Below are 20,883 nucleotides of genomic sequence, written 5' to 3' on the forward strand. Positions count from 1 at the left end.
CCTCTCAAACTCAGCTGCAAGTAAAGCCGCCTGGTCCACCGAGGCCAAACGCAGCAGCGGGGTGAGTTTGAGAGGCACCGGCCATCGCACAGAACCCTGGCCAGGCCCGCCTCTATGGCCCCGGCCGCCTGGTCCACCGACCGGCCCCTTTCTTTCTCCCGTCGGTGGTGGTGGTGGAAGAGGAGGGCGTCGTGCGCCATTCTCTTCCAACCGACATAGTCTTCGGTGTAGGGAGGGGCCCTGCCAGAGTGGATCACGTCTGACTGTCTGTCAGACGTAGGACTCGGAGGACGCCTTTTCAACTATGAAAGACGACCGGGCCGACTTCTCATGGCGGAGCCTGTAAGCGATCGGCTCTCCCCTGATATCTTGCTGGTACCATACCGGAGTACCGCCCGCAGGGCCCGCCCCAAAGATCGGGCGGGCCGGCGAGGCTGGGGAGGCTCCGCCCCCTGCCTGGACAGGAGGCCTGGTGTCGTCTGGTCAATTTCGGGACATTTGTCCTTCCTGGCCACCGGGCCTCTGCCATTGGCGGCCCGGGGAGTGCACAGGGGCCCACGGGGAGCACCGGGAGGCCTCCGGGAGCTGGCCACTGCCCATCCCCAGCTCCAACCACACCGCGCTAAACCCCCACCCCACACCCCAGCTCCACCCCCACCGCCCTAAATTAGGCGTGAATGGGGCCCACTAAATGTTAATGCGGCCGCCTTTTCAACTATGTGTAAATGTGGCCGACCTGGTCAAATGCATGCAAATCCGGGCGCCTTTTCAACTACGAAAATGCGGCCGCCCGGTCAACTAGGTGCGAACGGGCCCGCCTGATCATCTAGGTGTGAATGGGGCCGGCAGTCCCACTGAGTGCAAATGAGGCCGCCCGCTGCACTTCCTTTACTAATCTTATTTATATTGGCGTTAACAGTAGATAAGAAGAAATATGTGCGTGTCTATGAAGCTGTAGAGAAGTCTTTTTTTTTTTTTTCCAGGATTTATTTATTTATTTAATTTTTTTGCAGGTTCTGAAATATAGTTTATCTTTTCGTTGCCCTAGGGCAACGTTCTGCGATAAGGGGTAGATTTTAAGAGGCTTTGTTGACAGTGTGCTAGTATATTATTGCATGTACTTTTGCACATTGTAAGTGTCACGATCCGCTCCGTACGATCCTAGTGTGCGCCACGCCCCCTCATTACCTCGCGTTCATTCCTAATTGTGATCACCTGTGTCCTGTTTCTCTTGCCTAGTCCCATGTGTATTAGTCCGCGTCTCCCCATGTATGCCAGATCCGTCATTGTAGTGTCAGAGTGTTGTCCGTGCTTGTCCGTCTTTGGCAAATAAATCCCGTTTACCCGACGTTCTGGCTGCACTTTGCCGGCCTCCCTGCTCGCCTTCCCCGCGAAAGCTGACAGAATGACGGATCTCCCAAACAGCACAACGCAGGAGACCGAGCACCACCGGATCGGTCTCCTGCAAGACTTTGTGTTTTGGCGCTCCCAACCCAAAGTACTGTAGGATCCTGTAGCCCTGGAGCTGGCCACCCGGGGCGCGGACCTCCTCACGGAGGAGCGCCCGCCCGGACAACAGTACCCGCTGCAGAGGACACGTAAGTGCCTTCGCCGCCTGAGCCAGCGCTTAATTAGCAGCCGGGAGAAGCGGAGCAGAGAGCTGGCGGAAGCAGCTCCAACGCTGTACCTAGGAGCCTGCTCTCTGCTTCCCGCCTGGGACGACTGCACCCCTACCCGCCTGGTCGGTCCCGACGGAGACCAGCCGCCTGTCCTGCCGGCACCTGAACTGCCTGTCTCGCCTGTCCTGCCAGCACCTGAACTGCCTGTCTCGCCTGTCCTGCCGGCACTTGAAATGCCTGATCTGCCCGTCTCGCCTGTCCTGCCGGCGCCTGAACTGCCCGTCTCGCTTGTCCTGCCGGCGCCTGAGCTGCCTGAGGTGGCCGCGGTTGCGCCCCCTGCTGGCCGCGTGACGGCGGCGCCAGCCGAGGCGCACCCTGCTGGTCGCACGCCTGCAGCTGCCTCCGCTCTGCCCTTGGCGCCCCCTGCTGGCCGCACGCCTGAGGTGCCCGCCGAGGCGCCCCCTGCTGGCCACGTGATTGAGGCGCCCGAGGTACCTGCCGAGGCGCCCCCTGCCGGTCGCACGCCTGCTGCTGCCTCCGCTCTGCCCGTGGCGCCCCCTGCTGGCCGCACGCCTGAGGTGCCCGCCGAGGCGCCGCCTGCTGGCCACGTGATTGAGGCGCCCGAGGTACCTGCCGAGGCGCCCCCTGCTGGACACACGCCCGAGGTGCCTGCCAAGGCGCCCCCTGCTGACCAAGTGATGGCGGCGCCCGCTGAGGCGCCCCTCTGCTGGACACATGCCCGCAGCCCTGCCTGAGGCCGCCTCTCCCGTCCTGCCCGCGGCCCTGCCTGAGGCCGCCTCTCCCGTCCAGCCCGGCTCTGCAGTCCCGCCCGCAGCACACCGGTGTTCCCCCCTGCTCCCTCCGTGTCCCCTCCGTCACTCCCTCGTCCCGTCCCGTCCCCTTGGCCCCTGGGTTGTCACTGCGGCCTATGCTTAGGCCTTGGGCGGAGGCTGCCCCTGTTGCCCTTGTCCTAAGGCTGTAGCTATGGTTGCCCGTCTGGCCTATGCCTAGGGTTTGGAGCTGCAGCGGGGTTAGTCTGCGAGGCCTCTCAAACTCAGCTGCAAGTAAAGCCGCCTGGTCCACCGAGGCCAAACGCAGCAGCGGGGTGAGTTTGAGAGGCACCGGCCATCGCACAGAACCCTGGCCAGGCCCGCCTCTATGGCCCCGGCCGCCTGGTCCACCGACCGGCCCCTTTCTTTCTCCCGTCGGTGGTGGTGGTGGAAGAGGAGGGCGTCGTGCGCCATTCTCTTCCAACCGACATAGTCTTCGGTGTAGGGAGGGGCCCTGCCAGAGTGGATCACGTCTGACTGTCTGTCAGACGTAGGACTCGGAGGCCGCCTTTTCAACTATGAAAGACGACCGGGCCGACTTCTCATGGCGGAGCCTGTAAGCGATCGGCTCTCCCCTGATATCTTGCTGGTACCATACCGGAGTACCGCCCGCAGGGCCCGCCCCAAAGATCGGGCGGGCCGGCGAGGCTGGGGAGGCTCCGCCCCCTGCCTGGACAGGAGGCCTGGTGTCGTCTGGTCAATTTCGGGACATTTGTCCTTCCTGGCCACCGGGCCTCTGCCATTGGCGGCCCGGGGAGTGCACAGGGGCCCACGGGGAGCACCGGGAGGCCTCCGGGAGCTGGCCACTGCCCATCCCCAGCTCCAACCACACCGCGCTAAACCCCCACCCCACACCCCAGCTCCACCCCCACCGCCCTAAATTAGGCGTGAATGGGGCCCACTAAATGTTAATGCGGCCGCCTTTTCAACTATGTGTAAATGTGGCCGACCTGGTCAAATGCATGCAAATCCGGGCGCCTTTTCAACTACGAAAATGCGGCCGCCCGGTCAACTAGGTGCGAACGGGCCCGCCTGATCATCTAGGTGTGAATGGGGCCGGCAGTCCCACTGAGTGCAAATGAGGCCGCCCGCTGCACTTCCTTTACTAATCTTATTTATATTGGCGTTAACAGTAGATAAGAAGAAATATGTGCGTGTCTATGAAGCTGTAGAGAAGTCTTTTTTTTTTTTTTCCAGGATTTATTTATTTATTTAATTTTTTTGCAGGTTCTGAAATATAGTTTATCTTTTCGTTGCCCTAGGGCAACGTTCTGCGATAAGGGGTAGATTTTAAGAGGCTTTGTTGACAGTGTGCTAGTATATTATTGCATGTACTTTTGCACATTGTAAGTGTCACGATCCGCTCCGTACGATCCTAGTGTGCGCCACGCCCCCTCATTACCTCGCGTTCATTCCTAATTGTGATCACCTGTGTCCTGTTTCTCTTGCCTAGTCCCATGTGTATTAGTCCGCGTCTCCCCATGTATGCCAGATCCGTCATTGTAGTGTCAGAGTGTTGTCCGTGCTTGTCCGTCTTTGGCAAATAAATCCCGTTTACCCGACGTTCTGGCTGCACTTTGCCGGCCTCCCTGCTCGCCTTCCCCGCGAAAGCTGACAGAATGACGGATCTCCCAAACAGCACAACGCAGGAGACCGAGCACCACCGGATCGGTCTCCTGCAAGACTTTGTGTTTTGGCGCTCCCAACCCAAAGTACTGTAGGATCCTGTAGCCCTGGAGCTGGCCACCCGGGGCGCGGACCTCCTCACGGAGGAGCGCCCGCCCGGACAACAGTACCCGCTGCAGAGGACACGTAAGTGCCTTCGCCGCCTGAGCCAGCGCTTAATTAGCAGCCGGGAGAAGCGGAGCAGAGAGCTGGCGGAAGCAGCTCCAACGCTGTACCTAGGAGCCTGCTCTCTGCTTCCCGCCTGGGACGACTGCACCCCTACCCGCCTGGTCGGTCCCGACGGAGACCAGCCGCCTGTCCTGCCGGCACCTGAACTGCCTGTCTCGCCTGTCCTGCCAGCACCTGAACTGCCTGTCTCGCCTGTCCTGCCGGCACTTGAAATGCCTGATCTGCCCGTCTCGCCTGTCCTGCCGGCGCCTGAACTGCCCGTCTCGCTTGTCCTGCCGGCGCCTGAGCTGCCTGAGGTGGCCGCGGTTGCGCCCCCTGCTGGCCGCGTGACGGCGGCGCCAGCCGAGGCGCACCCTGCTGGTCGCACGCCTGCAGCTGCCTCCGCTCTGCCCTTGGCGCCCCCTGCTGGCCGCACGCCTGAGGTGCCCGCCGAGGCGCCCCCTGCTGGCCACGTGATTGAGGCGCCCGAGGTACCTGCCGAGGCGCCCCCTGCCGGTCGCACGCCTGCTGCTGCCTCCGCTCTGCCCGTGGCGCCCCCTGCTGGCCGCACGCCTGAGGTGCCCGCCGAGGCGCCGCCTGCTGGCCACGTGATTGAGGCGCCCGAGGTACCTGCCGAGGCGCCCCCTGCTGGACACACGCCCGAGGTGCCTGCCAAGGCGCCCCCTGCTGACCAAGTGATGGCGGCGCCCGCTGAGGCGCCCCTCTGCTGGACACATGCCCGCAGCCCTGCCTGAGGCCGCCTCTCCCGTCCTGCCCGCGGCCCTGCCTGAGGCCGCCTCTCCCGTCCAGCCCGGCTCTGCAGTCCCGCCCGCAGCACACCGGTGTTCCCCCCTGCTCCCTCCGTGTCCCCTCCGTCACTCCCTCGTCCCGTCCCGTCCCCTTGGCCCCTGGGTTGTCACTGCGGCCTATGCTTAGGCCTTGGGCGGAGGCTGCCCCTGTTGCCCTTGTCCTAAGGCTGTAGCTATGGTTGCCCGTCTGGCCTATGCCTAGGGTTTGGAGCTGCAGCGGGGTTAGTCTGCGAGGCCTCTCAAACTCAGCTGCAAGTAAAGCCGCCTGGTCCACCGAGGCCAAACGCAGCAGCGGGGTGAGTTTGAGAGGCACCGGCCATCGCACAGAACCCTGGCCAGGCCCGCCTCTATGGCCCCGGCCGCCTGGTCCACCGACCGGCCCCTTTCTCCCGTCGGTGGTGGTGGTGGTGGTGGAAGAGGAGGGCGTCGTGCGCCATTCTCTTCCAACCGACATAGTCTTCGGTGTAGGGAGGGGCCCTGCCAGAGTGGATCACGTCTGACTGTCTGTCAGACGTAGGACTCGGAGGCCGCCTTTTCAACTATGAAAGACGACCGGGCCGACTTCTCATGGCGGAGCCTGTAAGCGATCGGCTCTCCCCTGATATCTTGCTGGTACCATACCGGAGTACCGCCCGCAGGGCCCACCCCAAAGATCGGGCGGGCCGGCGAGGCTGGGGAGGCTCCGCCCCCTGCCTGGACAGGAGGCCTGGTGTCGTCTGGTCAATTTCGGGACATTTGTCCTTCCTGGCCACCGGGCCTCTGCCATTGGCGGCCCGGGGAGTGCACAGGGGCCCACGGGGAGCACCGGGAGGCCTCCGGGAGCTGGCCACTGCCCATCCCCAGCTCCAACCACACCGCGCTAAACCCCCACCCCACACCCCAGCTCCACCCCCACCGCCCTAAATTAGGCGTGAATGGGGCCCACTAAATGTTAATGCGGCCGCCTTTTCAACTATGTGTAAATGTGGCCGACCTGGTCAAATGCATGCAAATCCGGGCGCCTTTTCAACTACGAAAATGCGGCCGCCCGGTCAACTAGGTGCGAACGGGCCCGCCTGATCATCTAGGTGTGAATGGGGCCGGCAGTCCCACTGAGTGCAAATGAGGCCGCCCGCTGCACTTCCTTTACTAATCTTATTTATATTGGCGTTAACAGTAGATAAGAAAAAATATGTGCGTGTCTATGAAGCTGTAGAGAAGTCTTTTTTTTTTTTCTCCAGGATTTATTTATTTATTTTATTTTTTTGCAGGTTCTGAAATATAGTTTATCTTTTCGTTGCCCTAGGGCAACGTTCTGCGATAAGGGGTAGATTTTAAGAGGCTTTGTTGACAGTGTGCTAGTATATTATTGCATGTACTTTTGCACATTGTAAGTGTCACGATCCGCTCCGTACGATCCTAGTGTGCGCCACGCCCCCTCATTACCTCGCGTTCATTCCTAATTGTGATCACCTGTGTCCTGTTTCTCTTGCCTAGTCCCATGTGTATTAGTCCGCGTCTCCCCATGTATGCCAGATCCGTCATTGTAGTGTCAGAGTGTTGTCCGTGCTTGTCCGTCTTTGGCAAATAAATCCCGTTTACCCGACGTTCTGGCTGCACTTTGCCGGCCTCCCTGCTCGCCTTCCCCGCGAAAGCTGACAGAATGACGGATCTCCCAAACAGCACAACGCAGGAGACCGAGCACCACCGGATCGGTCTCCTGCAAGACTTTGTGTTTTGGCGCTCCCAACCCAAAGTACTGTAGGATCCTGTAGCCCTGGAGCTGGCCACCCGGGGCGCGGACCTCCTCACGGAGGAGCGCCCGCCCGGACAACAGTACCCGCTGCAGAGGACACGTAAGTGCCTTCGCCGCCTGAGCCAGCGCTTAATTAGCAGCCGGGAGAAGCGGAGCAGAGAGCTGGCGGAAGCAGCTCCAACGCTGTACCTAGGAGCCTGCTCTCTGCTTCCCGCCTGGGACGACTGCACCCCTACCCGCCTGGTCGGTCCCGACGGAGACCAGCCGCCTGTCCTGCCGGCACCTGAACTGCCTGTCTCGCCTGTCCTGCCAGCACCTGAACTGCCTGTCTCGCCTGTCCTGCCGGCACTTGAAATGCCTGATCTGCCCGTCTCGCCTGTCCTGCCGGCACTTGAAATGCCTGATCTGCCCGTCTCGCCTGTCCTGCCGGCGCCTGAACTGCCCGTCTCGCTTGTCCTGCCGGCGCCTGAGCTGCCTGAGGTGGCCGCGGTTGCGCCCCCTGCTGGCCGCGTGACGGCGGCGCCAGCCGAGGCGCACCCTGCTGGTCGCACGCCTGCAGCTGCCTCCGCTCTGCCCGTGGCGCCCCCTGCTGGCCGCACGCCTGAGGTGCCCGCCGAGGCGCCCCCTGCTGGCCACGTGATTGAGGCGCCTGAGGTACCTGCCGAGGCGCCCCCTGCCGGTCGCACGCCTGCTGCTGCCTCCGCTCTGCCCGTGGCGCCCCCTGCTGGCCGCACGCCTGAGGTGCCCGCCGAGGCGCCGCCTGCTGGCCACGTGATTGAGGCGCCCGAGGTACCTGCCGAGGCGCCCCCTGCTGGACACACGCCCGAGGTGCCTGCCAAGGCGCCCCCTGCTGACCAAGTGATGGCGGCGCCCGCTGAGGCGCCCCTCTGCTGGACACATGCCCGCAGCCCTGCCTGAGGCCGCCTCTCCCGTCCTGCCCGCGGCCCTGCCTGAGGCCGCCTCTCCCGTCCAGCCCGGCTCTGCAGTCCCGCCCGCAGCACACCGGTGTTCCCCCCTGCTCCCTCCGTGTCCCCTCCGTCACTCCCTCGTCCCGTCCCGTCCCCTTGGCCCCTGGGTTGTCACTGCGGCCTATGCTTAGGCCTTGGGCGGAGGCTGCCCCTGTTGCCCTTGTCCTAAGGCTGTAGCTATGGTTGCCCGTCTGGCCTATGCCTAGGGTTTGGAGCTGCAGCGGGGTTAGTCTGCGAGGCCTCTCAAACTCAGCTGCAAGTAAAGCCGCCTGGTCCACCGAGGCCAAACGCAGCAGCGGGGTGAGTTTGAGAGGCACCGGGCATCGCACAGAACCCTGGCCAGGCCCGCCTCTATGGCCCCGGCCGCCTGGTCCACCGACCGGCCCCTTTCTTTCTCCCGTCGGTGGTGGTGGTGGAAGAGGAGGGCGTCGTGCGCCATTCTCTTCCAACCGACATAGTCTTCGGTGTAGGGAGGGGCCCTGCCAGAGTGGATCACGTCTGACTGTCTGTCAGACGTAGGACTCGGAGGCCGCCTTTTCAACTATGAAAGACGACCGGGCCGACTTCTCATGGCGGAGCCTGTAAGCGATCGGCTCTCCCCTGATATCTTGCTGGTACCATACCGGAGTACCGCCCGCAGGGCCCGCCCCAAAGATCGGGCGGGCCGGCGAGGCTGGGGAGGCTCCGCCCCCTGCCTGGACAGGAGGCCTGGTGTCGTCTGGTCAATTTCGGGACATTTGTCCTTCCTGGCCACCGGGCCTCTGCCATTGGCGGCCCGGGGAGTGCACAGGGGCCCACGGGGAGCACCGGGAGGCCTCCGGGAGCTGGCCACTGCCCATCCCCAGCTCCAACCACACCGCGCTAAACCCCCACCCCACACCCCAGCTCCACCCCCACCGCCCTAAATTAGGCGTGAATGGGGCCCACTAAATGTTAATGCGGCCGCCTTTTCAACTATGTGTAAATGTGGCCGACCTGGTCAAATGCATGCAAATCCGGGCGCCTTTTCAACTACGAAAATGCGGCCGCCCGGTCAACTAGGTGCGAACGGGCCCGCCTGATCATCTAGGTGTGAATGGGGCCGGCAGTCCCACTGAGTGCAAATGAGGCCGCCCGCTGCACTTCCTTTACTAATCTTATTTATATTGGCGTTAACAGTAGATAAGAAAAAATATGTGCGTGTCTATGAAGCTGTAGAGAAGTCTTTTTTTTTTTTTTTCCAGGATTTATTTATTTATTTTATTTTTTTGCAGGTTCTGAAATATAGTTTATCTTTTCGTTGCCCTAGGGCAACGTTCTGCGATAAGGGGTAGATTTTAAGAGGCTTTGTTGACAGTGTGCTAGTATATTATTGCATGTACTTTTGCACATTGTAAGTGTCACGATCCGCTCCGTACGATCCTAGTGTGCGCCACGCCCCCTCATTACCTCGCGTTCATTCCTAATTGTGATCACCTGTGTCCTGTTTCTCTTGCCTAGTCCCATGTGTATTAGTCCGCGTCTCCCCATGTATGCCAGATCCGTCATTGTAGTGTCAGAGTGTTGTCCGTGCTTGTCCGTCTTTGGCAAATAAATCCCGTTTACCCGACGTTCTGGCTGCACTTTGCCGGCCTCCCTGCTCGCCTTCCCCGCGAAAGCTGACAGAATGACGGATCTCCCAAACAGCACAACGCAGGAGACCGAGCACCACCGGATCGGTCTCCTGCAAGACTTTGTGTTTTGGCGCTCCCAACCCAAAGTACTGTAGGATCCTGTAGCCCTGGAGCTGGCCACCCGGGGCGCGGACCTCCTCACGGAGGAGCGCCCGCCCGGACAACAGTACCCGCTGCAGAGGACACGTAAGTGCCTTCGCCGCCTGAGCCAGCGCTTAATTAGCAGCCGGGAGAAGCGGAGCAGAGAGCTGGCGGAAGCAGCTCCAACGCTGTACCTAGGAGCCTGCTCTCTGCTTCCCGCCTGGGACGACTGCACCCCTACCCGCCTGGTCGGTCCCGACGGAGACCAGCCGCCTGTCCTGCCGGCACCTGAACTGCCTGTCTCGCCTGTCCTGCCAGCACCTGAACTGCCTGTCTCGCCTGTCCTGCCGGCACTTGAAATGCCTGATCTGCCCGTCTCGCCTGTCCTGCCGGCGCCTGAACTGCCCGTCTCGCTTGTCCTGCCGGCGCCTGAGCTGCCTGAGGTGGCCGCGGTTGCGCCCCCTGCTGGCCGCGTGACGGCGGCGCCAGCCGAGGCGCACCCTGCTGGTCGCACGCCTGCAGCTGCCTCCGCTCTGCCCTTGGCGCCCCCTGCTGGCCGCACGCCTGAGGTGCCCGCCGAGGCGCCCCCTGCTGGCCACGTGATTGAGGCGCCCGAGGTACCTGCCGAGGCGCCCCCTGCCGGTCGCACGCCTGCTGCTGCCTCCGCTCTGCCCGTGGCGCCCCCTGCTGGCCGCACGCCTGAGGTGCCCGCCGAGGCGCCGCCTGCTGGCCACGTGATTGAGGCGCCCGAGGTACCTGCCGAGGCGCCCCCTGCTGGACACACGCCCGAGGTGCCTGCCAAGGCGCCCCCTGCTGACCAAGTGATGGCGGCGCCCGCTGAGGCGCCCCTCTGCTGGACACATGCCCGCAGCCCTGCCTGAGGCCGCCTCTCCCGTCCTGCCCGCGGCCCTGCCTGAGGCCGCCTCTCCCGTCCAGCCCGGCTCTGCAGTCCCGCCCGCAGCACACCGGTGTTCCCCCCTGCTCCCTCCGTGTCCCCTCCGTCACTCCCTCGTCCCGTCCCGTCCCCTTGGCCCCTGGGTTGTCACTGCGGCCTATGCTTAGGCCTTGGGCGGAGGCTGCCCCTGTTGCCCTTGTCCTAAGGCTGTAGCTATGGTTGCCCGTCTGGCCTATGCCTAGGGTTTGGAGCTGCAGCGGGGTTAGTCTGCGAGGCCTCTCAAACTCAGCTGCAAGTAAAGCCGCCTGGTCCACCGAGGCCAAACGCAGCAGCGGGGTGAGTTTGAGAGGCACCGGCCATCGCACAGAACCCTGGCCAGGCCCGCCTCTATGGCCCCGGCCGCCTGGTCCACCGACCGGCCCCTTTCTTTCTCCCGTCGGTGGTGGTGGTGGAAGAGGAGGGCGTCGTGCGCCATTCTCTTCCAACCGACATAGTCTTCGGTGTAGGGAGGGGCCCTGCCAGAGTGGATCACGTCTGACTGTCTGTCAGACGTAGGACTCGGAGGCCGCCTTTTCAACTATGAAAGACGACCGGGCCGACTTCTCATGGCGGAGCCTGTAAGCGATCGGCTCTCCCCTGATATCTTGCTGGTACCATACCGGAGTACCGCCCGCAGGGCCCGCCCCAAAGATCGGGCGGGCCGGCGAGGCTGGGGAGGCTCCGCCCCCTGCCTGGACAGGAGGCCTGGTGTCGTCTGGTCAATTTCGGGACATTTGTCCTTCCTGGCCACCGGGCCTCTGCCATTGGCGGCCCGGGGAGTGCACAGGGGCCCACGGGGAGCACCGGGAGGCCTCCGGGAGCTGGCCACTGCCCATCCCCAGCTCCAACCACACCGCGCTAAACCCCCACCCCACACCCCAGCTCCACCCCCACCGCCCTAAATTAGGCGTGAATGGGGCCCACTAAATGTTAATGCGGCCGCCTTTTCAACTATGTGTAAATGTGGCCGACCTGGTCAAATGCATGCAAATCCGGGCGCCTTTTCAACTACGAAAATGCGGCCGCCCGGTCAACTAGGTGCGAACGGGCCCGCCTGATCATCTAGGTGTGAATGGGGCCGGCAGTCCCACTGAGTGCAAATGAGGCCGCCCGCTGCACTTCCTTTACTAATCTTATTTATATTGGCGTTAACAGTAGATAAGAAGAAATATGTGCGTGTCTATGAAGCTGTAGAGAAGTCTTTTTTTTTTTTTCCAGGATTTATTTATTTATTTTATTTTTTTGCAGGTTCTGAAATATAGTTTATCTTTTCGTTGCCCTAGGGCAACGTTCTGCGATAAGGGGTAGATTTTAAGAGGCTTTGTTGACAGTGTGCTAGTATATTATTGCATGTACTTTTGCACATTGTAAGTGTCACGATCCGCTCCGTACGATCCTAGTGTGCGCCACGCCCCCTCATTACCTCGCGTTCATTCCTAATTGTGATCACCTGTGTCCTGTTTCTCTTGCCTAGTCCCATGTGTATTAGTCCGCGTCTCCCCATGTATGCCAGATCCGTCATTGTAGTGTCAGAGTGTTGTCCGTGCTTGTCCGTCTTTGGCAAATAAATCCCGTTTACCCGACGTTCTGGCTGCACTTTGCCGGCCTCCCTGCTCGCCTTCCCCGCGAAAGCTGACAGAATGACGGATCTCCCAAACAGCACAACGCAGGAGACCGAGCACCACCGGATCGGTCTCCTGCAAGACTTTGTGTTTTGGCGCTCCCAACCCAAAGTACTGTAGGATCCTGTAGCCCTGGAGCTGGCCACCCGGGGCGCGGACCTCCTCACGGAGGAGCGCCCGCCCGGACAACAGTACCCGCTGCAGAGGACACGTAAGTGCCTTCGCCGCCTGAGCCAGCGCTTAATTAGCAGCCGGGAGAAGCGGAGCAGAGAGCTGGCGGAAGCAGCTCCAACGCTGTACCTAGGAGCCTGCTCTCTGCTTCCCGCCTGGGACGACTGCACCCCTACCCGCCTGGTCGGTCCCGACGGAGACCAGCCGCCTGTCCTGCCGGCACCTGAACTGCCTGTCTCGCCTGTCCTGCCAGCACCTGAACTGCCTGTCTCGCCTGTCCTGCCGGCACTTGAAATGCCTGATCTGCCCGTCTCGCCTGTCCTGCCGGCACTTGAAATGCCTGATCTGCCCGTCTCGCCTGTCCTGCCGGCGCCTGAACTGCCCGCCTCGCTTGTCCTGCCGGCGCCTGAGCTGCCTGAGGTGGCCGCGGTTGCGCCCCCTGCTGGCCGCGTGACGGCGGCGCCAGCCGAGGCGCACCCTGCTGGTCGCACGCCTGCAGCTGCCTCCGCTCTGCCCTTGGCGCCCCCTGCTGGCCGCACGCCTGAGGTGCCCGCCGAGGCGCCCCCTGCTGGCCACGTGATTGAGGCGCCCGAGGTACCTGCCGAGGCGCCCCCTGCCGGTCGCACGCCTGCTGCTGCCTCCGCTCTGCCCGTGGCGCCCCCTGCTGGCCGCACGCCTGAGGTGCCCGCCGAGGCGCCGCCTGCTGGCCACGTGATTGAGGCGCCCGAGGTACCTGCCGAGGCGCCCCCTGCTGGACACACGCCCGAGGTGCCTGCCAAGGCGCCCCCTGCTGGACACACGCCCGAGGTGCCTGCCAAGGCGCCCCCTGCTGACCAAGTGATGGCGGCGCCCGCTGAGGCGCCCCTCTGCTGGACACATGCCCGCAGCCCTGCCTGAGGCCGCCTCTCCCGTCCTGCCCGCGGCCCTGCCTGAGGCCGCCTCTCCCGTCCAGCCCGGCTCTGCAGTCCCGCCCGCAGCACACCGGTGTTCCCCCCTGCTCCCTCCGTGTCCCCTCCGTCACTCCCTCGTCCCGTCCCGTCCCCTTGGCCCCTGGGTTGTCACTGCGGCCTATGCTTAGGCCTTGGGCGGAGGCTGCCCCTGTTGCCCTTGTCCTAAGGCTGTAGCTATGGTTGCCCGTCTGGCCTATGCCTAGGGTTTGGAGCTGCAGCGGGGTTAGTCTGCGAGGCCTCTCAAACTCAGCTGCAAGTAAAGCCGCCTGGTCCACCGAGGCCAAACGCAGCAGCGGGGTGAGTTTGAGAGGCACCGGCCATCGCACAGAACCCTGGCCAGGCCCGCCTCTATGGCCCCGGCCGCCTGGTCCACCGACCGGCCCCTTTCTTTCTCCCGTCGGTGGTGGTGGTGGAAGAGGAGGGCGTCGTGCGCCATTCTCTTCCAACCGACATAGTCTTCGGTGTAGGGAGGGGCCCTGCCAGAGTGGATCACGTCTGACTGTCTGTCAGACGTAGGACTCGGAGGCCGCCTTTTCAACTATGAAAGACGACCGGGCCGACTTCTCATGGCGGAGCCTGTAAGCGATCGGCTCTCCCCTGATATCTTGCTGGTACCATACCGGAGTACCGCCCGCAGGGCCCGCCCCAAAGATCGGGCGGGCCGGCGAGGCTGGGGAGGCTCCGCCCCCTGCCTGGACAGGAGGCCTGGTGTCGTCTGGTCAATTTCGGGACATTTGTCCTTCCTGGCCACCGGGCCTCTGCCATTGGCGGCCCGGGGAGTGCACAGGGGCCCACGGGGAGCACCGGGAGGCCTCCGGGAGCTGGCCACTGCCCATCCCCAGCTCCAACCACACCGCGCTAAACCCCCACCCCACACCCCAGCTCCACCCCCACCGCCCTAAATTAGGCGTGAATGGGGCCCACTAAATGTTAATGCGGCCGCCTTTTCAACTATGTGTAAATGTGGCCGACCTGGTCAAATGCATGCAAATCCGGGCACCTTTTCAACTACGAAAATGCGGCCGCCCGGTCAACTAGGTGCGAACGGGCCCGCCTGATCATCTAGGTGTGAATGGGGCCGGCAGTCCCACTGAGTGCAAATGAGGCCGCCCGCTGCACTTCCTTTACTAATCTTATTTATATTGGCGTTAACAGTAGATAAGAAGAAATATGTGCGTGTCTATGAAGCTGTAGAGAAGTCTTTTTTTTTTTTTTCCAGGATTTATTTATTTATTTTATTTTTTTGCAGGTTCTGAAATATAGTTTATCTTTTCGTTGCCCTAGGGCAACGTTCTGCGATAAGGGGTAGATTTTAAGAGGCTTTGTTGACAGTGTGCTAGTATATTATTGCATGTACTTTTGCACATTGTAAGTGTCACGATCCGCTCCGTACGATCCTAGTGTGCGCCACGCCCCCTCATTACCTCGCGTTCATTCCTAATTGTGATCACCTGTGTCCTGTTTCTCTTGCCTAGTCCCATGTGTATTAGTCCGCGTCTCCCCATGTATGCCAGATCCGTCATTGTAGTGTCAGAGTGTTGTCCGTGCTTGTCCGTCTTTGGCAAATAAATCCCGTTTACCCGACGTTCTGGCTGCACTTTGCCGGCCTCCCTGCTCGCCTTCCCCGCGAAAGCTGACAGAATGACGGATCTCCCAAACAGCACAACGCAGGAGACCGAGCACCACCGGATCGGTCTCCTGCAAGACTTTGTGTTTTGGCGCTCCCAACCCAAAGTACTGTAGGATCCTGTAGCCCTGGAGCTGGCCACCCGGGGCGCGGACCTCCTCACGGAGGAGCGCCCGCCCGGACAACAGTACCCGCTGCAGAGGACACGTAAGTGCCTTCGCCGCCTGAGCCAGCGCTTAATTAGCAGCCGGGAGAAGCGGAGCAGAGAGCTGGCGGAAGCAGCTCCAACGCTGTACCTAGGAGCCTGCTCTCTGCTTCCCGCCTGGGACGACTGCACCCCTACCCGCCTGGTCGGTCCCGACGGAGACCAGCCGCCTGTCCTGCCGGCACCTGAACTGCCTGTCTCGCCTGTCCTGCCAGCACCTGAACTGCCTGTCTCGCCTGTCCTGCCGGCACTTGAAATGCCTGATCTGCCCGTCTCGCCTGTCCTGCCGGCGCCTGAACTGCCCGTCTCGCTTGTCCTGCCGGCGCCTGAGCTGCCTGAGGTGGCCGCGGTTGCGCCCCCTGCTGGCCGCGTGACGGCGGCGCCAGCCGAGGCGCACCCTGCTGGTCGCACGCCTGCAGCTGCCTCCGCTCTGCCCGTGGCGCCCCCTGCTGGCCGCACGCCTGAGGTGCCCGCCGAGGCGCCCCCTGCTGGCCACGTGATTGAGGCGCCCGAGGTACCTGCCGAGGCGCCCCCTGCCGGTCGCACGCCTGCTGCTGCCTCCGCTCTGCCCGTGGCGCCCCCTGCTGGCCGCACGCCTGAGGTGCCCGCCGAGGCGCCGCCTGCTGGCCACGTGATTGAGGCGCCCGAGGTACCTGCCGAGGCGCCCCCTGCTGGACACACGCCCGAGGTGCCTGCCAAGGCGCCCCCTGCTGACCAAGTGATGGCGGCGCCCGCTGAGGCGCCCCTCTGCTGGACACATGCCCGCAGCCCTGCCTGAGGCCGCCTCTCCCGTCCTGCCCGCGGCCCTGCCTGAGGCCGCCTCTCCCGTCCAGCCCGGCTCTGCAGTCCCGCCCGCAGCACACCGGTGTTCCCCCCTGCTCCCTCCGTGTCCCCTCCGTCACTCCCTCGTCCCGTCCCGTCCCCTTGGCCCCTGGGTTGTCACTGCGGCCTATGCTTAGGCCTTGGGCGGAGGCTGCCCCTGTTGCCCTTGTCCTAAGGCTGTAGCTATGGTTGCCCGTCTGGCCTATGCCTAGGGTTTGGAGCTGCAGCGGGGTTAGTCTGCGAGGCCTCTCAAACTCAGCTGCAAGTAAAGCCGCCTGGTCCACCGAGGCCAAACGCAGCAGCGGGGTGAGTTTGAGAGGCACCGGCCATCGCACAGAACCCTGGCCAGGCCCGCCTCTATGGCCCCGGCCGCCTGGTCCACCGACCGGCCCCTTTCTTTCTCCCGTCGGTGGTGGTGGTGGAAGAGGAGGGCGTCGTGCGCCATTCTCTTCCAACCGACATAGTCTTCGGTGTAGGGAGGGGCCCTGCCAGAGTGGATCACGTCTGACTGTCTGTCAGACGTAGGACTCGGAGGCCGCCTTTTCAACTATGAAAGACGACCGGGCCGACTTCTCATGGCGGAGCCTGTAAGCGATCGGCTCTCCCCTGATATCTTGCTGGTACCATACCGGAGTACCGCCCGCAGGGCCCGCCCCAAAGATCGGGCGGGCCGGCGAGGCTGGGGAGGCTCCGCCCCCTGCCTGGACAGGAGGCCTGGTGTCGTCTGGTCAATTTCGGGACATTTGTCCTTCCTGGCCACCGGGCCTCTGCCATTGGCGGCCCGGGGAGTGCACAGGGGCCCACGGGGAGCACCGGGAGGCCTCCGGGAGCTGGCCACTGCCCATCCCCAGCTCCAACCACACCGCGCTAAACCCCCACCCCACACCCCAGCTCCACCCCCACCGCCCTAAATTAGGCGTGAATGGGGCCCACTAAATGTTAATGCGGCCGCCTTTTCAACTATGTGTAAATGTGGCCGACCTGGTCAAATGCATGCAAATCCGGGCGCCTTTTCAACTACGAAAATGCGGCCGCCCGGTCAACTAGGTGCGAACGGGCCCGCCTGATCATCTAGGTGTGAATGGGGCCGGCAGTCCCACTGAGTGCAAATGAGGCCGCCCGCTGCACTTCCTTTACTAATCTTATTTATATTGGCGTTAACAGTAGATAAGAAGAAATATGTGCGTGTCTATGAAGCTGTAGAGAAGTCTTTTTTTTTTTTTTCCAGGATTTATTTATTTATTTTATTTTTTTGCAGGTTCTGAAATATAGTTTATCTTTTCGTTGCCCTAGGGCAACGTTCTGCGATAAGGGGTAGATTTTAAGAGGCTTTGTTGACAGTGTGCTAGTATATTATTGCATGTACTTTTGCACATTGTAAGTGTCACGATCCGCTCCGTACGATCCTAGTGTGCGCCACGCCCCCTCATTACCTCGCGTTCATTCCTAATTGTGATCACCTGTGTCCTGTTTCTCTTGCCTAGTCCCATGTGTATTAGTCCGCGTCTCCCCATGTATGCCAGATCCGTCATTGTAGTGTCAGAGTGTTGTCCGTGCTTGTCCGTCTTTGGCAAATAAATCCCGTTTACCCGACGTTCTGGCTGCACTTTGCCGGCCTCCCTGCTCGCCTTCCCCGCGAAAGCTGACAGAATGACGGATCTCCCAAACAGCACAACGCAGGAGACCGAGCACCACCGGATCGGTCTCCTGCAAGACTTTGTGTTTTGGCGCTCCCAACCCAAAGTACTGTAGGATCCTGTAGCCCTGGAGCTGGCCACCCGGGGCGCGGACCTCCTCACGGAGGAGCGCCCGCCCGGACAACAGTACCCGCTGCAGAGGACACGTAAGTGCCTTCGCCGCCTGAGCCAGCGCTTAATTAGCAGCCGGGAGAAGCGGAGCAGAGAGCTGGCGGAAGCAGCTCCAACGCTGTACCTAGGAGCCTGCTCTCTGCTTCCCGCCTGGGACGACTGCACCCCTACCCGCCTGGTCGGTCCCGACGGAGACCAGCCGCCTGTCCTGCCGGCACCTGAACTGCCTGTCTCGCCTGTCCTGCCAGCACCTGAACTGCCTGTCTCGCCTGTCCTGCCGGCACTTGAAATGCCTGATCTGCCCGTCTCGCCTGTCCTGCCGGCGCCTGAACTGCCCGTCTCGCTTGTCCTGCCGGCGCCTGAGCTGCCTGAGGTGGCCGCGGTTGCGCCCCCTGCTGGCCGCGTGACGGCGGCGCCAGCCGAGGCGCACCCTGCTGGTCGCACGCCTGCAGCTGCCTCCGCTCTGCCCGTGGCGCCCCCTGCTGGCCGCACGCCTGAGGTGCCCGCCGAGGCGCCCCCTGCTGGCCACGTGATTGAGGCGCCCGAGGTACCTGCCGAGGCGCCCCCTGCCGGTCGCACGCCTGCTGCTGCCTCCGCTCTGCCCGTGGCGCCCCCTGCTGGCCGCACGCCTGAGGTGCCCGCCGAGGCGCCGCCTGCTGGCCACGTGATTGAGGCGCCCGAGGTACCTGCCGAGGCGCCCCCTGCTGGACACACGCCCGAGGTGCCTGCCAAGGCGCCCCCTGCTGACCAAGTGATGGCGGCGCCCGCTGAGGCGCCCCTCTGCTGGACACATGCCCGCAGCCCTGCCTGAGGCCGCCTCTCCCGTCCTGCCCGCGGCCCTGCCTGAGGCCGCCTCTCCCGTCCAGCCCGGCTCTGCAGTCCCGCCCGCAGCACACCGGTGTTCCCCCCTGCTCCCTCCGTGTCCCCTCCGTCACTCCCTCGTCCCGTCCCGTCCCCTTGGCCCCTGGGTTGTCACTGCGGCCTATGCTTAGGCCTTGGGCGGAGGCTGCCCCTGTTGCCCTTGTCCTAAGGCTGTAGCTATGGTTGCCCGTCTGGCCTATGCCTAGGGTTTGGAGCTGCAGCGGGGTTAGTCTGCGAGGCCTCTCAAACTCAGCTGCAAGTAAAGCCGCCTGGTCCACCGAGGCCAAACGCAGCAGCGGGGTGAGTTTGAGAGGCACCGGCCATCGCACAGAACCCTGGCCAGGCCCGCCTCTATGGCCCCGGCCGCCTGGTCCACCGACCGGCCCCTTTCTTTCTCCCGTCGGTGGTGGTGGTGGAAGAGGAGGGCATCGTGCGCCATTCTCTTCCAACCGACATAGTCTTCGGTGTAGGGAGGGGCCCTGCCAGAGTGGATCACGTCTGACTGTCTGTCAGACGTAGGACTCGGAGGCCGCCTTTTCAACTATGAAAGACGACCGGGCCGACTTCTCATGGCGGAGCCTGTAAGCGATCGGCTCTCCCCTGATATCTTGCTGGTACCATACCGGAGTACCGCCCGCAGGGCCCGCCCCAAAGATCTGGCGGGCCGGCGAGGCTGGGGAGGCTCCGCCCCCTGCCTGGACAGGAGGCCTGGTGTCGTCTGGTCAATTTCGGGACATTTGTCCTTCCTGGCCACCGGGCCTCTGCCATTGGCGGCCCGGGGAGTGCACAGGGGCCCACGGGGAGCACCGGGAGGCCTCCGGGAGCTGGCCACTGCCCATCCCCAGCTCCAACCACACCGCGCTAAACCCCCACCCCACACCCCAGCTCCACCCCCACCGCCCTAAATTAGGCGTGAATGGGGCCCACTAAATGTTAATGCGGCCGCCTTTTCAACTATGTGTAAATGTGGCCGACCTGGTCAAATGCATGCAAATCCGGGCGCCTTTTCAACTACGAAAATGCGGCCGCCCGGTCAACTAGGTGCGAACGGGCCCGCCTGATCATCTAGGTGTGAATGGGGCCGGCAGTCCCACTGAGTGCAAATGAGGCCGCCCGCTGCACTTCCTTTACTAATCTTATTTATATTGGCGTTAACAGTAGATAAGAAGAAATATGTGCGTGTCTATGAAGCTGTAGAGAAGTCTTTTTTTTTTTTTTCCAGGATTTATTTATTTATTTTATTTTTTTGCAGGTTCTGAAATATAGTTTATCTTTTCGTTGCCCTAGGGCAACGTTCTGCGATAAGGGGTAGATTTTAAGAGGCTTTGTTGACAGTGTGCTAGTATATTATTGCATGTACTTTTGCACATTGTAAGTGTCACGATCCGCTCCGTACGATCCTAGTGTGCGCCACGCCCCCTCATTACCTCGCGTTCATTCCTAATTGTGATCACCTGTGTCCTGTTTCTCTTGCCTAGTCCCATGTGTATTAGTCCGCGTCTCCCCATGTATGCCAGATCCGTCATTGTAGTGTCAGAGTGTTGTCCGTGCTTGTCCGTCTTTGGCAAATAAATCCCGTTTACCCGACGTTCTGGCTGCACTTTGCCGGCCTCCCTGCTCGCCTTCCCCGCGAAAGCTGACAGAATGACGGATCTCCCAAACAGCACAACGCAGGAGACCGAGCACCACCGGATCGGTCTCCTGCAAGACTTTGTGTTTTGGCGCTCCCAACCCAAAGTACTGTAGGATCCTGTAGCCCTGGAGCTGGCCACCCGGGGCGCGGACCTCCTCACGGAGGAGCGCCCGCCCGGACAACAGTACCCGCTGCAGAGGACACGTAAGTGCCTTCGCCGCCTGAGCCAGCGCTTAATTAGCAGCCGGGAGAAGCGGAGCAGAGAGCTGGCGGAAGCAGCTCCAACGCTGTACCTAGGAGCCTGCTCTCTGCTTCCCGCCTGGGACGACTGCACCCCTACCCGCCTGGTCGGTCCCGACGGAGACCAGCCGCCTGTCCTGCCGGCACCTGAACTGCCTGTCTCGCCTGTCCTGCCAGCACCTGAACTGCCTGTCTCGCCTGTCCTGCCGGCACTTGAAATGCCTGATCTGCCCGTCTCGCCTGTCCTGCCGGCGCCTGAACTGCCCGTCTCGCTTGTCCTGCCGGCGCCTGAGCTGCCTGAGGTGGCCGCGGTTGCGCCCCCTGCTGGCCGCGTGACGGCGGCGCCAGCCGAGGCGCACCCTGCTGGTCGCACGCCTGCAGCTGCCTCCGCTCTGCCCTTGGCGCCCCCTGCTGGCCGCACGCCTGAGGTGCCCGCCGAGGCGCCCCCTGCTGGCCACGTGATTGAGGCGCCCGAGGTACCTG

This window comes from Paramormyrops kingsleyae, chromosome 25 (assembly GCF_048594095.1).
Source record: "Paramormyrops kingsleyae isolate MSU_618 chromosome 25, PKINGS_0.4, whole genome shotgun sequence".
Taxonomy (NCBI): Eukaryota; Metazoa; Chordata; class Actinopteri; order Osteoglossiformes; family Mormyridae; genus Paramormyrops; species Paramormyrops kingsleyae.